Raw genomic sequence first — 13,478 nt, 5'->3', positions numbered from 1 at the left:
AGAGAGAGTAGGAAGGGAGAGGGAAAAAGAGAGAGAGAGAGAAAGAAAGAGAGAGAGAGAGAGAGAGAGAGAGAGAGAAACATCAATGTGAAAGAGAAACATAGACTGGTTGCCTCCCGCATACACCACAACTGAGCCGGGTTTGCAGCCTGCAACCAAGGTACATGCCCTTGACTGGAATCAAACCCTTGACCTGCAGGCCAACACTCTATGCACTAAGTCAAACTGGCTAGGGTTACTTTTTTATGTTTTTAAGAAGCAGGTGTAAAAGTAATATGAAATCAAATATTTCAGATATCAAATGTTTCCATATGAAATTTTAAAAATTATGATTAAGCACAGAGTGGCTTTGTTAACTAAAGCAGTATTATAAAATATTTTATGCTAAGCTTTAACCTGTTAGGACCTGAGTATTTGTTCATTTCCTTTTCTCTTAATGCCAACCTAACTTAGGGCCCCTTACAGGCAATTATATATATACAACTAGAGGCCCAGTGCACGAAATTTGTGCACTGGGGGAGGAGAAGTGTTCCTCAGCCAATCTGCACCCTCTCCAATCTGGGACCTCCTCGGGTATCCCTCTCACAATCCGGGACTGCTGACTCCCAACCGCTCGCCTGCCTGCCTGCCTGATTGACCCTAACTGCTTCTGCCTGCCAGCCTGATCACCCCCTAACCTCTCCCCTGCCAGCCTGATCAACATCTAAGTGCTCCCCTGATGGCCTGCCTGATCACCCCCAACTGCCCTCCCCTGCCAGCCCGGTTGCCCCCAACTGCCCTCCCCTGCCAGCCTGGTCACCCCCAACTGCCCTCCCCTGCTGGCCATCTTGTGACCACATGGGGGCGGCCATCTTTGACTATATGAGGGCAGCCATTTGTGCAAGGGCATGATGGTCAATTTGCATACTACTGCTTTATTATATAGGATAAGAGCTTATGGTCTTTCTTTTGGAAAATTGTAATAATAAGTATGTAAATCTTAGTGTCTGCTTTCTGATGCCCTTGGGCAGGGCAAACTTGCACAACCTTCTGCTCTGGTCCTATATGGAGATGGTCTTGTCTGGATGTTTGTGTAGCATCCATGAGCTAAACACCTCTGCTTTCCAGTGAGCATAGGGGAGTCCGTGCAGTAGGACTCTTAGTCTTGTAAACAGAGGGAACTTTCTTCCTTTCCCTCTCTTCCTCTCCTTCTTCCTTTAATTCTTTTTTCCTTCTTTTGCTCTTTTCCCCTTTTTGTCAATAGTTTTGCTTTTCTTAAAAATCCAAAACTTATGCATTATGGGTATTTTTCTAATATTCAAAAAGTTTCTTTAGGCCCAGAGAGTGAAGCCGTGGACACAGAGTCAGAGGGCAGTGGAGCTACAGGTACTGAGGCCAGCGAGACACAGAGGGTTACTCCTAGGCTTTGAGACCTAATGGAATTTACCCTGCTGAATTTTGAACTTGCTGGAGACCAATTACCCCCTTTTATTTCTTCCATTTTCTTTTTGGAATTGGAATACACATAATTATTTTTTGGCTGTCCCACCATTGTTTTTTGGAAGCAGATAAATTGTTTTCTCATTTCACGGGTCAACAGATAGAGAAGAATTTTGCCCCAGAATTAAAGCCATATCTGATTTAGATAATTTAGATGATAAGATTTGGGACTTTTGAGTTGATGACTTTTAGATGAGAGTTTAGACTTATAGTTGAGGCTGCAGGGGATTGAGCGTTTTAGGGATGTTGGGATGAGGTAAATGTATTTTTCATGTGGGATGGATGTGTATTTGGGGCATCTGAGGAAAGATTGCCATGGGCTGAATTAGCTCCCATTAAGATATATTCATATCCCAATTCCTGGAATTGTGAATGTTAGCTTCTTTGGAAAAAAAGGTCTTTGCATATGTAATCAAATTAGGACCTTTTGTTGTTGTTGTTGTTAATCCTCACCTGAGGATATTTTTCTATCGATCTTTTAGAGAGAGTGGAAGAGAGAGGGAAAGACAGAGAGAAACATTGATATGAGAGAAACACATCAATTGGTTGTCTCCATCAGGCCGGGGCTGGGGAGGAGCCTACAACCCAGGTACATGCCCTTGACTGGAATCAAACCCAGGACCTTTTGGTCTGTAGGTTGATGCTCTATCCACTGAGCCAAACCAGCTAGGGCTCAAATTAGGATCTTTTTAAAAAATATACATTTTTATTGATTTCAGAGAGAAAGGGCAAGGGAGAGAGAACCATATGATGAGAGAGAACCATAGTTTGCCTCCTGCATGCCCTCCACTGGGGATCAAGCCAGCAACCATGGATGTACCCTTGACCGGAATCTAAACTGGGACCCTTCAGTCTGCAGGCTCACGCTCTAGCCACTGAGAAAAACCAGCTAGGGCTCAAATTAGGATCTTGAAATGAGATCATCTTTGACTATCTAAGTGGGTCCCAAATTTAATGACAAGTGTACTTACAAGAGATACACAGGGGACAGACAGAGAAGAGGCAAGCAATATGACAATGGCAGTAGAGATTGGAGTGATGTGACCACTAGTCAAGGCCTGCTGGAGCCACCAGAAGCTGTAAGAGAAAAGGAATGGATAGTATCCTAGTCTCTTGGTGGGAGCAGGTCCCTACTGATACCTTGATTTTAGACTTCTGGTCTAGATAAACATGTGAGAATAAATTTCTGTTGTTTTTGCCGGGGCTGACCAACAGACCCTGAGTGATGGATGAATGATTACTCTGACACATTTGCTGTTAAAGAGAGGGCTAAGGGACTGCCTGGCTAAAGGAACCAGACAGCCTTGATCGCCTGCCTTGATGGCTTTTATTGTAACAGCAGTTTGAGATAAAGTTTATCTTTTAGATATAATCAGTAGGATAAATAATCTTGGGAGGGCACATGTGTTTGTAGTGTCCTTTCACCAAGGACACCCAAAGATTAAGCATAAGGATTCCAGTGAACACCTAGGGGCCTGTACATGCACAGCCTTGTTTGGAAAGGTCAAGGAATAATCAGGGGCACTGCCTTTGGCACTCCCCTAATTCGGAATTTCGATAAACAGGATGGGCTGCCTTCAGCACTCCTTCCTTATCTCGAAATGTCCTCCTTACAAACTTTCCAACCAAATCTCCTGTGCTCCCCGACAGTCTTAAGCCACCCAATTTGTGTTTGTTTGTTATAGCAGCCACAGGAAACTAGTACAAATTTTGGTACATTTTGATAAGTCTGAGTAGCCAGTTATAGATGACTAAATATTGTAAGATTCCATTTATATGAAATGTCCAGAAGAGCCAAATCTATGGAGACACAATATAGGTTAGTAGTTGTCAGGGGTTAGAGGTTAGGGGAATGGGAGTGATTGCTAATGGATATTGGGTTTCCTTTTTGGGGGGATGGAAATATCCTGAAACTAGATAGTGGTGATGGTTGCACAATTCTGTGAATCCACTAAAAACTATAAATAGGTTAATTTTATGGCATTTGAATAATATTTCAAACAGCTATTATAAAAATTACAACATGAGGTTTTAAATTTATTGATTTTATGTTGATATCCCTTTTTTCTTTTATTTAAAAATTTAAAAATTAACATATATCCATTTGATTCTAGTAGATATATAAAAAGGCTTCAAAATTATAATATCTATGTTACTACATCATTATAATAGTAAAAACACTAAATTTTTTGAGTTGTTTTTTTAATTCTTTGGACCACATCCCACCAAAAATATATATAGTGCAAATGTGTGTTCAAAAGTCACTTGAAATAAATTTTTGCTTTATGTCAGTATGGTACTCATTTGATAGAGAATTAAATTTGTTTCTGTTCCTCCCACTCAATTTTAGGGTTACTTTCCCTTTTTAAAATTTAATTTAATCCCCTTCTTAAATATTTAAAATAGTTACATGGGTCAAATATCAAAACTCTATAAGAAGGTATATAGTAGTTACCCCTTATTCCCTGGGGATATATTCCAAGACCTCAGGGGATGCCTGAAACCATGGATAGTGCCAATCCCTAAATATACATTATGTTGTCTTCTATACATACATACCTGGGATAAAGTTTAATTTATAATTTAGGCACATTAAGAGGTTACCAATAGTAACATAATAAAATGGAACAATTATAGCAATATACTGTAATTTTGATGTGGTTGTGGGAGACTGTGAGTACAGCTTTTACCTACACCGTCATCTTGACTGGGAACCTTGGCTCTCTTTTCAAATATTAGTTGACCTAAATTCAATTTAAATCTTCACTCACAATCTTCTTGATTTATGACTATGGTTGCAGGTACTAAAGATAATAGACAGTAGAACAGTGTGCGTTAGGGTTTGTGATTCTTCCCCTTTAGCTGTATGTTTGAATGTCAAGGAACTGTCTTACATATGGACCTAAAAATTTGTAAAATCCTTTCACAACTTTGCTTTTCAATGTTTAAAATGTTAATTAGAAGATTACTATGATAAACCAGTAACTATAATCATTATTCTGAAAAATTAGTGAAACTTTTAACCTGCTTATGGTACTCTTAATTAAAATGACAAGTGAATTATGTGGGACATTTTTATCTCAATGACATTTCATTCATTTGCATCATTTAACAAGCTTTGTTTTGCCCAGCCAGCATGGCTCAGTGGTTGAGCGCTAACCTATGAACCAGGAGGTCATGGTTCGATTCCCGGTCAGGGCACAGGCCCAGTTGTGGGCTCCATCCCCAGTGGGGGCATGCAGGAGGCAGCTGTTCAATGATTGTCGTCATTGGTGTTTCTGTCTGTCTCTCTCCCTCTCCCCTCCTCTCTGAAAAAAAAAAAGCATGTATCTATCTATTTATATATATCTAAAGCTTTGCTTTAAAAATTGTTAGTCCCACTTGCCAGTTTGCTATGGTTTTATTTCTGTGTATGCTGCATAAACCACTGACTGTGGTTTTTATAATCTGAATGTAGTGTATTTTTTCCATTGATGATCTTGCCTGAGGCATCCTCTTCCCTGTTATGTCCAGTATTATAATAGCATTCTATTTTTGTTTCTGCAGATTGGTGTAAGAGGAGGGGAAGAATGGAAAACAGGGCTCCTTTGTTTGGGGCTGCTGCATTGATACCATGACTGTATAATTTCTGCAACTAGACAAAGCCAAAGGGCACCGTTAGCCTTTTAAAAGCAGCCGAGAGAGATCATTTTCCTTTGTTGCCCTATCATGACTGTGGGATCGTGACATTTTCTCCTCACACGATTAAACTAAAACGGATCCTTACAGCTGCCTGGACGGCCCACCTGCCACTGAAAGATGATTCTGAGACTGTGCGTGACGCCCTCGCTCATTGTGCAGTGTACCCAGCCCTCACTCTCCATGCTAATGAATGTTAACTGATAATCCCCCAGGCTCCATTTTCGCCCCCAGCTTCAGCCTTTTCCTTCATCAAATCTCCTGTGAGCACTGCTCACAAGAATGGGCATGGTGAATGAAGTTGAGTTTAATCTCTTTCATGTCCCCAGCCTTTACTTGAAACTACCAAATTCAAAGGCTATTTTTCTATGTTTTCATTGATTTCCTCCTCCCCCCGACATTAAAAAAATATGGCGAGTTTCTTTTAAAAGCTTCCTCCTCACTGCTCTGGTCTTTTAGGACTTGTTAATCAACTAATTTCCATTTTATTCTTCTGGCTGCTTCTACTTTATCAATGTCTTCTTAACCAATGTCTTCTAAAGGCTGAAAATCCCAGGGGCGCCTGTCTCCTTGCTATTCTGTAGGAGTTTGGACAATGGGATCGGTTGCCATAGCTTCAGGGACTGTCCATGCCAATCAAATCAGCTTGCCTGCATTTGTCTCCCATCCTGTGCATCTCCCTGGTTTAGGTAGAGCTCACCTTTGCCTCACCAGGACCTCCATGCTGTCTCCTGCTTTTCCAGGCCGTAGGCTGTGGTTCCCCATTCAGATCGTCCCTGGTTCTAGTCTATGCACCTGCCCTTTTCCTTCTTAAGTTAAAGTCGTTCCTATTATTGAATCTCATTTCCTCAAAGCCCTCACTCTTTTGAGGGCCAAGGCAATTCCTTGTTGTGCTGGCCAGTAGATTCTCTATGCCAATCCCAGAAGGGTGGCCCTGCTCTCTCCACCCTACATGTTAAGTGCTCAGTTTCTGCTCTGTCTTCCTCTTTCTCTCAGCTTGCTTCCCCCAGAACCGATTTAGCTCCTATTTGCTGACTTCGTTTCAGCCAGTGTCAGGCCTGATTGCAAGTTGGCTCTCCTGAGTCCCCATAATTTCCTTATCAACTAGCTTTGTTTGGCTGCTCACCAGAGGGAGCCACTCTAGTTCTGGCAAACATTGTATGTTTCCTAGTCACTGTTATACTTGGCCAAGTCCTTCTGACCCGGGAAGTTTTTTATGGTAATTTAAGAAATTAATTCAGGGCCCTTACCTCCTCCCCCCTCTCCTTCTTGTCCTCCTCCTTCTCCTCAGCATCTTCTCTGCTCAGATCTTCTTGGATTCATGCATCATAGCTTATATTAATACTTGTGTCCTGGTGCACGGATTTGTGCACATGGAAAGAAAATTAATTAGAAGGTGGCTGGTGGGGCGGGACTGGGCGAGATGGGCTGGACATGCTCTGGAGCCAACTTCCCGCGGTCCCTCCCGGCTGGCTGCACCTGGGGCTGCACCACAGCTAAAAGGATGACTGCGGAGTGAGTGGGGTCCCTCCGGAAGGTGGGGTCCCTTGGCCTGGCCTGTGGGGATCAGGCCAAAACCAGATCTCTGGGTCCTGGAGTGTGAGTGGGCACTCTGCAAAGTTGCTGTTGTACAGGGTGTGGAATGCAAACGCAAGTGTACAGTAAACCAGATTCAGGGTGACAGTGCCCCAGCGACAATAAAACCCACGGCCGAAGATGGAATCGTGTGGCCCCGTGAGGAATTGGAGTCCCTCCTCTCTAGTTCTGGGGTGTGTCACTGCCAGAACCGCTGCTGCCAAGTCACCACCCCTGGCGGTCAGTGCGCATCATACCTACTGGCTGGTCAGACAGTCCGAAGGTCGCTTAGCCTTTTATATATATAGATGGCATGGCAGCCCTCATTGGCAACATCAGCACTGTTCCCCCCTCTGAGTCCACACTTAGAATCATTCGAACTCCAGTGTTCAAGGCAGCCACTAAAGTTGAATGAAGTTGAGAAGAAACAAGTGAGTTATCTCTGACTTCTATAGTTCATCTTCCAGGTCGCCAGGAGGGTTGTGGTTAGAAAAAGCATCAGAGATGAGGTGATTGCTGAGCTGTGTCTTAAAGGATGCTAATGGGTTCTTTAAGTAGACAGTGGGAGAGAGATAGACTAGGCAGGACAAAACTTATACCAGGGTTTACAGAACTAGACGTAGTTTAATATGGCTGTGAAGGAGGTACACATGAGGGAATATTGAAAGTTGCTGTTGAAGCTCAAGAAGGAGACTGCATAGTGGACAACTTTATATTCTCCTCTGAGAGCAAGTGGGAGTCATGACGGGCTGCAATTCATAGTAGAGTATGACAAGAACGGACTTTTATTTTAGAAAAAAATGTATCTAGCATCAAGAAAAAAGATCAGAGGGGAACAGAAGTAGAAGGGAAGGCTGAGGAAGTTATTGCAATGACATAGGGAGAGATTATGAGAACCTAGGCAAAGGCAGCAGTAGTTAAGAGAGAAAAATAAGTAACAAGAGATATGGAGAATGAGGCATGGTGTGTCAGTAATGATGCCTAGGTGAGCGTGGGGATTAAGGAAGAGTAAAAATCACCCATAACTCACAGGTGACTGGATCAGTGATTGTTATAGATGGAGTGTTTGTGTCTCCTCAAAATTCATATGTTGAAATCCTAATGCCCAATGTGGTGGTATTTGGAGGTGGGGCCTTTGGGAGCTGATTAGTCATGAAGGTGGAGCCGTCATGGGATTTGTGCACTTATAAGAGACTGCAAAGAAATCCCTTGCCCCTTCCACCAGGTGAGGACACAGAGAATAGAGAGACTTCTGTGAACCAGGAATTGTGTCCTCAATAGACACCGAATTTTTAAAAATTCTCACTTGAGGATATTTTCCCATTGATTTTCAGAGAGCAGAAGAGAGAGGGAAAGACAGAAATATCAATGTGAGAGAAATACTTTGATTGGTTGCCTTCTGCATGAGCTCTGGGGAGGAGCCTGTAACTGAGCTATGTGCCCTTGACCAAAATCGAACCTAAGACCTTTTGGTCCACAGGCTGACCTCTATCCACTGAACCAAACTGGGTAGGGCAACAGACACCGAATTTGCTGGTGCCTTGATCTTGGACTTCCCAGCAAATTCTATGGTATTGGTGATAGCAGTCTGAATAGACAAAGATAGTGGTGAGGTCTCCATTAACTATAGACTATGCTTCACTTTGTAGAAGTGTCTTAAAAAGTTGCCTTCAGAGAAAATTTTATAAACAGAACTTTTAAAAATTTGGCTTTTATTTATTCCATCAATATAGACATTTTATTTTAGGTGCCTAACTTTGGTAGATGGAAAGTTAAAGGTTACGATCTCATTGTGGAAACATTATCTCCATACATAAGAGTCTAAGACAGATTGTGAAATCACACAGTATGGGATTAATTATCAAAAATGCAATGTATATTAAAATATACACATATTTTTGACTGGACTAATCATTGTTTATCTCAAAGGATGAGATATTAATGCCACTGTTCAAGCCAAGTGCCTCTCCCTAGGATATCAGGTGAGGTTAACTGTTAGTATTTTTTAAAAAAATTAATATTGCTATATGCAATAAAGGAACCATTTAAAACCATTTAAAAAATAGCAACTGTTTAAAAAAAAGCTAATGGTGCCCAGCCATAGTAGATCCCAAGAAATACTGAGTGATAATAATAACACTAAGGAAATGATTAGTGACTTTTGTTATCTGAATAACAGGGCCTAAACAAAGCCTCAAGAAAATAAAATTGTAGGACAAACTTTACACGAAGCTATGGAAACAGAATGGGCTATTTTGCTTAAAATAGAACTCCTATATTTAGGAGCTTTTAGTCTGGCATGACCTTGACATTTAAGTCAAAACAGTCATTTTAAGTCCCATTGTAACCTCCATCCTCTACCTCTGTCTCTAAACCATTCGAAAAGCTCAACTGCTCTGCCATAGCAGAATGAAAATCAAATGTAAGCCATACGTTTCTACTTAGAGATTTTTAAAACATTAAAAATTAATGTCTTGGTCTTCCTGGCCAGCAACCCTTTGTGAGTGTGCCTACTGAGAATCTACAATAATATCATGTGTGACCATTCCTCTGATTAAATAAGGAATGTGCCAGTGTTGTATTTCAATCTGGGCTTACGAGACTCCTGGTCTAAGGTCAAGTCTGCCATTTACCAGCTGGAAAGCTCCAGTCCCACCGGGGACCTCTGTTTCGTCCTTTATACCACAAAGAGCTTAGGCTCGAACAGTGGTGTTCAACCCTGTATGACAACAGGGTAGAGGCAGCAGGGGCACTTTTAGAAAATGCCATGGCAAGCCTGTTTCCAGAGACCTCCCATTTAATTGGTCTGTGTTGTGGCCCAAGTATTATTTATTTTTGGCCGAAACCGGTTTGGCTCAGTGGATAGAGCGTCGGCCTGTGGACTGAAAGGTCCCAGGTTCGATCCTGGTCAAGGGCATGTACCTTGGTTGCAGGCACACCCCCAGTGGGGAGTGTGCAGGAGGCAGCTGGTCGATGTTTCTCTCTCATCGATGTCTCTAACTCTCTATCTCTCTCCTTTCCTCTCTGTAAAAACTCAATAAAATATATTTTTTTTACAAAAGAAATATTTTTGAAAAGCTCCCTGGTTGATTCTAATATATAGTCAGGGTTGAAACAACTTGCTCAGAAAGATGTATAAGACCCTTCACAGCTTGAAAAAATTTTTTTTATGAAATTATTTAGACCTGCCAAGTGACAGGTTTCCTGGTCTTAAGCAATGTCAGAGGCCATCTTTAATAAAAAAGAATACAAAATCACAAACACAAAATTAGATATGAAAGAGGATATTTGCCCTGGCTGGTTTGGCTTAGTGGCTAGAGCGGTGGCCTGCGAATGAAAGGATCCGGGTTCGATTCCGGTCAAGGGCACGTGCAGGCTCCTTTCCGGCCTGGGCCCTGATTGGGGCTCATGCAGGAGGCAACCAGTCAATGTGTTTCTCTCACATTGATGTTTTTCTCTGTCTTTCCCTCTCTCATCTATTCTCCCTAAATAAGAAAGAAAGAAAGAAAGAAAGAAGATATTTATTTAGAATAAAAATCACAACAAAGTATAAATTTTAAAGAGTAGACAAATACCATAGATGTAAAATAATCCAGAAAAATAAGGCAATATTTTTAATAACTACCAGACATACATCTTTGATATTTTTTTCTACATTTCTTGACTGGGTACTCTTTGCTTTTTTTAAAAAAAAAATATTTATTTTTAAATTGAATTTATTGGGTGACATTAGTTAATAAACTTATATACCTTTCAGGTGTACAGTTCTATTCAGATAACACATCATCTGAATATGGTATTGTGTGTTCACCACCCCAAGTCAAGTCTCTTTCTATAATCACTTATTCCCCTTTACCCTTTACAGCCCCTTCCCTCTGGCAATCACCATACTCTTGTCTATGTTCATGATTCTTTCTTTTTTATTGCCTCCTCATTTGACAAAAATTTTGTAATATTTTCTATAGAGAGAATAAAAAGAAAATATCTTTTGAAACTGATCAATTTCTTTTTATTATGAGCAGTTTAGAAAAGTTAGTTTCAGCCTCACAGTTTATTATTGGTAATGTTATGTTTTAGGATTGTTGTCAAATTTGGGAAATTTTCTACTAAGATTTCATCATATGTGAGCTGTAAGGTTGGCAAGATTTCCTGGGTTGGTACATGTAATGTTTAATTTTATGTGTTAACTTGACTGGGCCATGGGTGCCCAGACATTTGGCTCAACATTATTCTGGGTGTGTTGGTGAGAGTGTCTCTGGGTAAGATCAACATTTGTAATAATTTAAAAATATATATATATTTGTATTGATTTCAGAGAGAAAGGGTCAGAGAGATAGAAACATTAATGATGAGAATGATTGGAGAGCAACATTTGAATTGGTAGACTGAGTAAAGCAGATTGCTCACCTCAATGTGGGAGGGGCTTACCCAATCACTTGAAGACTTGAATAGAACAAAAAGGCTGGGTGAGAGGGCGCTCTTTCTACCTGGCTCCCTGAGCTGGGATGTGGGTCTTTTTCTGCCTTTGGACTGAACTGAAAATTGGCTCTCCTTGGCTCTCGAACCCGCTGGCTTTCAGACTGGCATTATCCATTGGCCCTCCCGAGTCTCCAGCTATCTGACAGGCTCTTCCCCGTCATGTCATTAACCTTTTGAACTTTTCGGATTCCATGGCAGGGTTCATCTGCCATGCTCCTACCCATTGTAGACTCTCCGTATATACCAGGGCACAGTCACCCTAAAGAAATGACCGGTCTCTATGATGAGCCTGCTCAGTTGCCAGTCATGAGTTGTGGCTCCTTGACTCATGTCCATCATGGTCCTCGCTGTGATTTGACGTCCCTGGTGGAGGGCGTGCATTGTCATTGATAAATCAAATCACTTTTACAAAATGATTCCTAAATCATTTAAAGTAGTGTGTTTGAAATAATTCTCATTCCTTTTCATCCTGCGCGCCCCCACCCCCCAAATACACATCTGATGGGTACCTACAAGAATGCAGATATGCACACTCGGGCACAACCAGAAGTCGCTTTATGCATCCATGAGGACATGCCATTGCCCACAAGGAGAACTAAGTCTGAACTCTGAGTAGCCTTTGGATCTTGTCCACAATTTTGGATCGGCAGGGCAACCTGTCTGGGCTCTCAAGACTGTCAAAAATATGCATGGAACGCATACATTAAAACTTGATTTTACATCATTAGAATCTGAAAAAGGGGCCAGTGCCACCCAAGAGGAAATGGCAATATGAGTTTTTAAAGAGTGCTTTTGTGAGGAGAGGCCTTTCATCTAAGTACTGAGTCATTGCAGTCTTGCTTGCAATACCCATTAACGACAGGCTCCTTTGAAAAGGTAGGTGACTGTACGAATTCTGGCAGGAAGTCAAATGGTGATGAGCTTGGCTCCCCATCAGGTGTTTGGCAGCCTTTCCTGGAGGAAGCTGGAGGGTCCCTCCAGTCACGAATGTCTGTCACTAATAGGCTTGATTAAAAAGAAGACATATGGCCCTGGCAGGGTAGCTCTACACCAAAAAGTTTCAGGTTGGATCCCTGGTCTGTGAGCATAGGAGAGGCAACCCATTGATATCTCTCTCTCTCTCTCATCAATAAAAACGTATCCTCGGGTGAGGATTTTTTAAAAAAGTAAACATATCAAAATGTCTTCATCCTGATGAGTGCTGTCCTTCTTGGGATGTTAAACATCACTTCCAATATTACCACCATTGCAAAAACTGTTTGTGGAATCTTTTGGAAAAAGACTCATGTCGTATGGCACAGTCTTTTGAATACCTTCAATGGTTAAAGCTACCAGAATTTGGAGTTGGATTATATTCTTTGGAGACTAAAATGATTTTCAGAGCCAATAATGCAAATAAAGTGTCTGATAAAATCCAGCCAAGTGTGACTCTAAAACACTGAAATACGGTTTTCTCTTATGGTTGACAAACTAGTTCTGAAGGCAGTTTTGTGGCTGATACGGTGGATTGGTTCCCCCTTCCCGCACGCTTTCCTAAGAAGAAGGGCCTGGGAAGCTCTGGTCTGCATTTCCTGGACCCTTTTGTAGCTGGGGGCAAGACGTGGTGGTTTTGCTGAACAGGGACATTGGCTAGGAGTGTGGATGGAAAAGAGAGCCATGGGAGGCAGTGGCCAGGCAGGGAGGTGCTTTCCTGTGCAGGGGCAGGGGTGGAAGCAATCAAGCAATTGGCTGTTCTGGAGCAGTTCTGGCTGAGGTACAAGGTTCTGGGCCTTAACGTTAGAGGCCAAGTAACCTGAGGTGGCAGCCCTGGGTTTCTAGCCAGGAGAGTCCTGAAGGCCTTCCAGATAGTGTTTCTGGCTGTCTGGTACCCGCATCTGCTTCCCCGAACCTCCTGGAGATTCCATAAGGTGGCTAATACTCCCTAATTAGTTCCTTACTGCTCAAGCTAGCAATGGTGGCTGAAGATGACTAATACACATTCCAAATGAGCAATAGGAGCTTTGTTGGAATAAGTATGGTGCCTCCTTTTTTTTTTTAATTATTATTAAATCTTTATTGTTCAGATTATCACATTTGTTCCTCTTTTTTCCCCCCAGAACTCCCCTCCTCCCAGTTCCCGCCCCACCGTCCGCCCTCACTCCCCACCCACTGTCCTCATCCATAGATGCACGATTTTTGTCCAGTCTCTTCCCGCATCTCCCACACCCCTTTCCCCCCCCAAGAATAGTCAGTCCATTCCTTTCCTATGTCCCTGATTCTATTATGAT

Source organism: Myotis davidii, unplaced genomic scaffold (assembly GCF_000327345.1).
Source record: "Myotis davidii unplaced genomic scaffold, ASM32734v1 scaffold200, whole genome shotgun sequence".
Taxonomy (NCBI): Eukaryota; Metazoa; Chordata; class Mammalia; order Chiroptera; family Vespertilionidae; genus Myotis; species Myotis davidii.
This window is presented reverse-complemented; position numbering follows the sequence as displayed.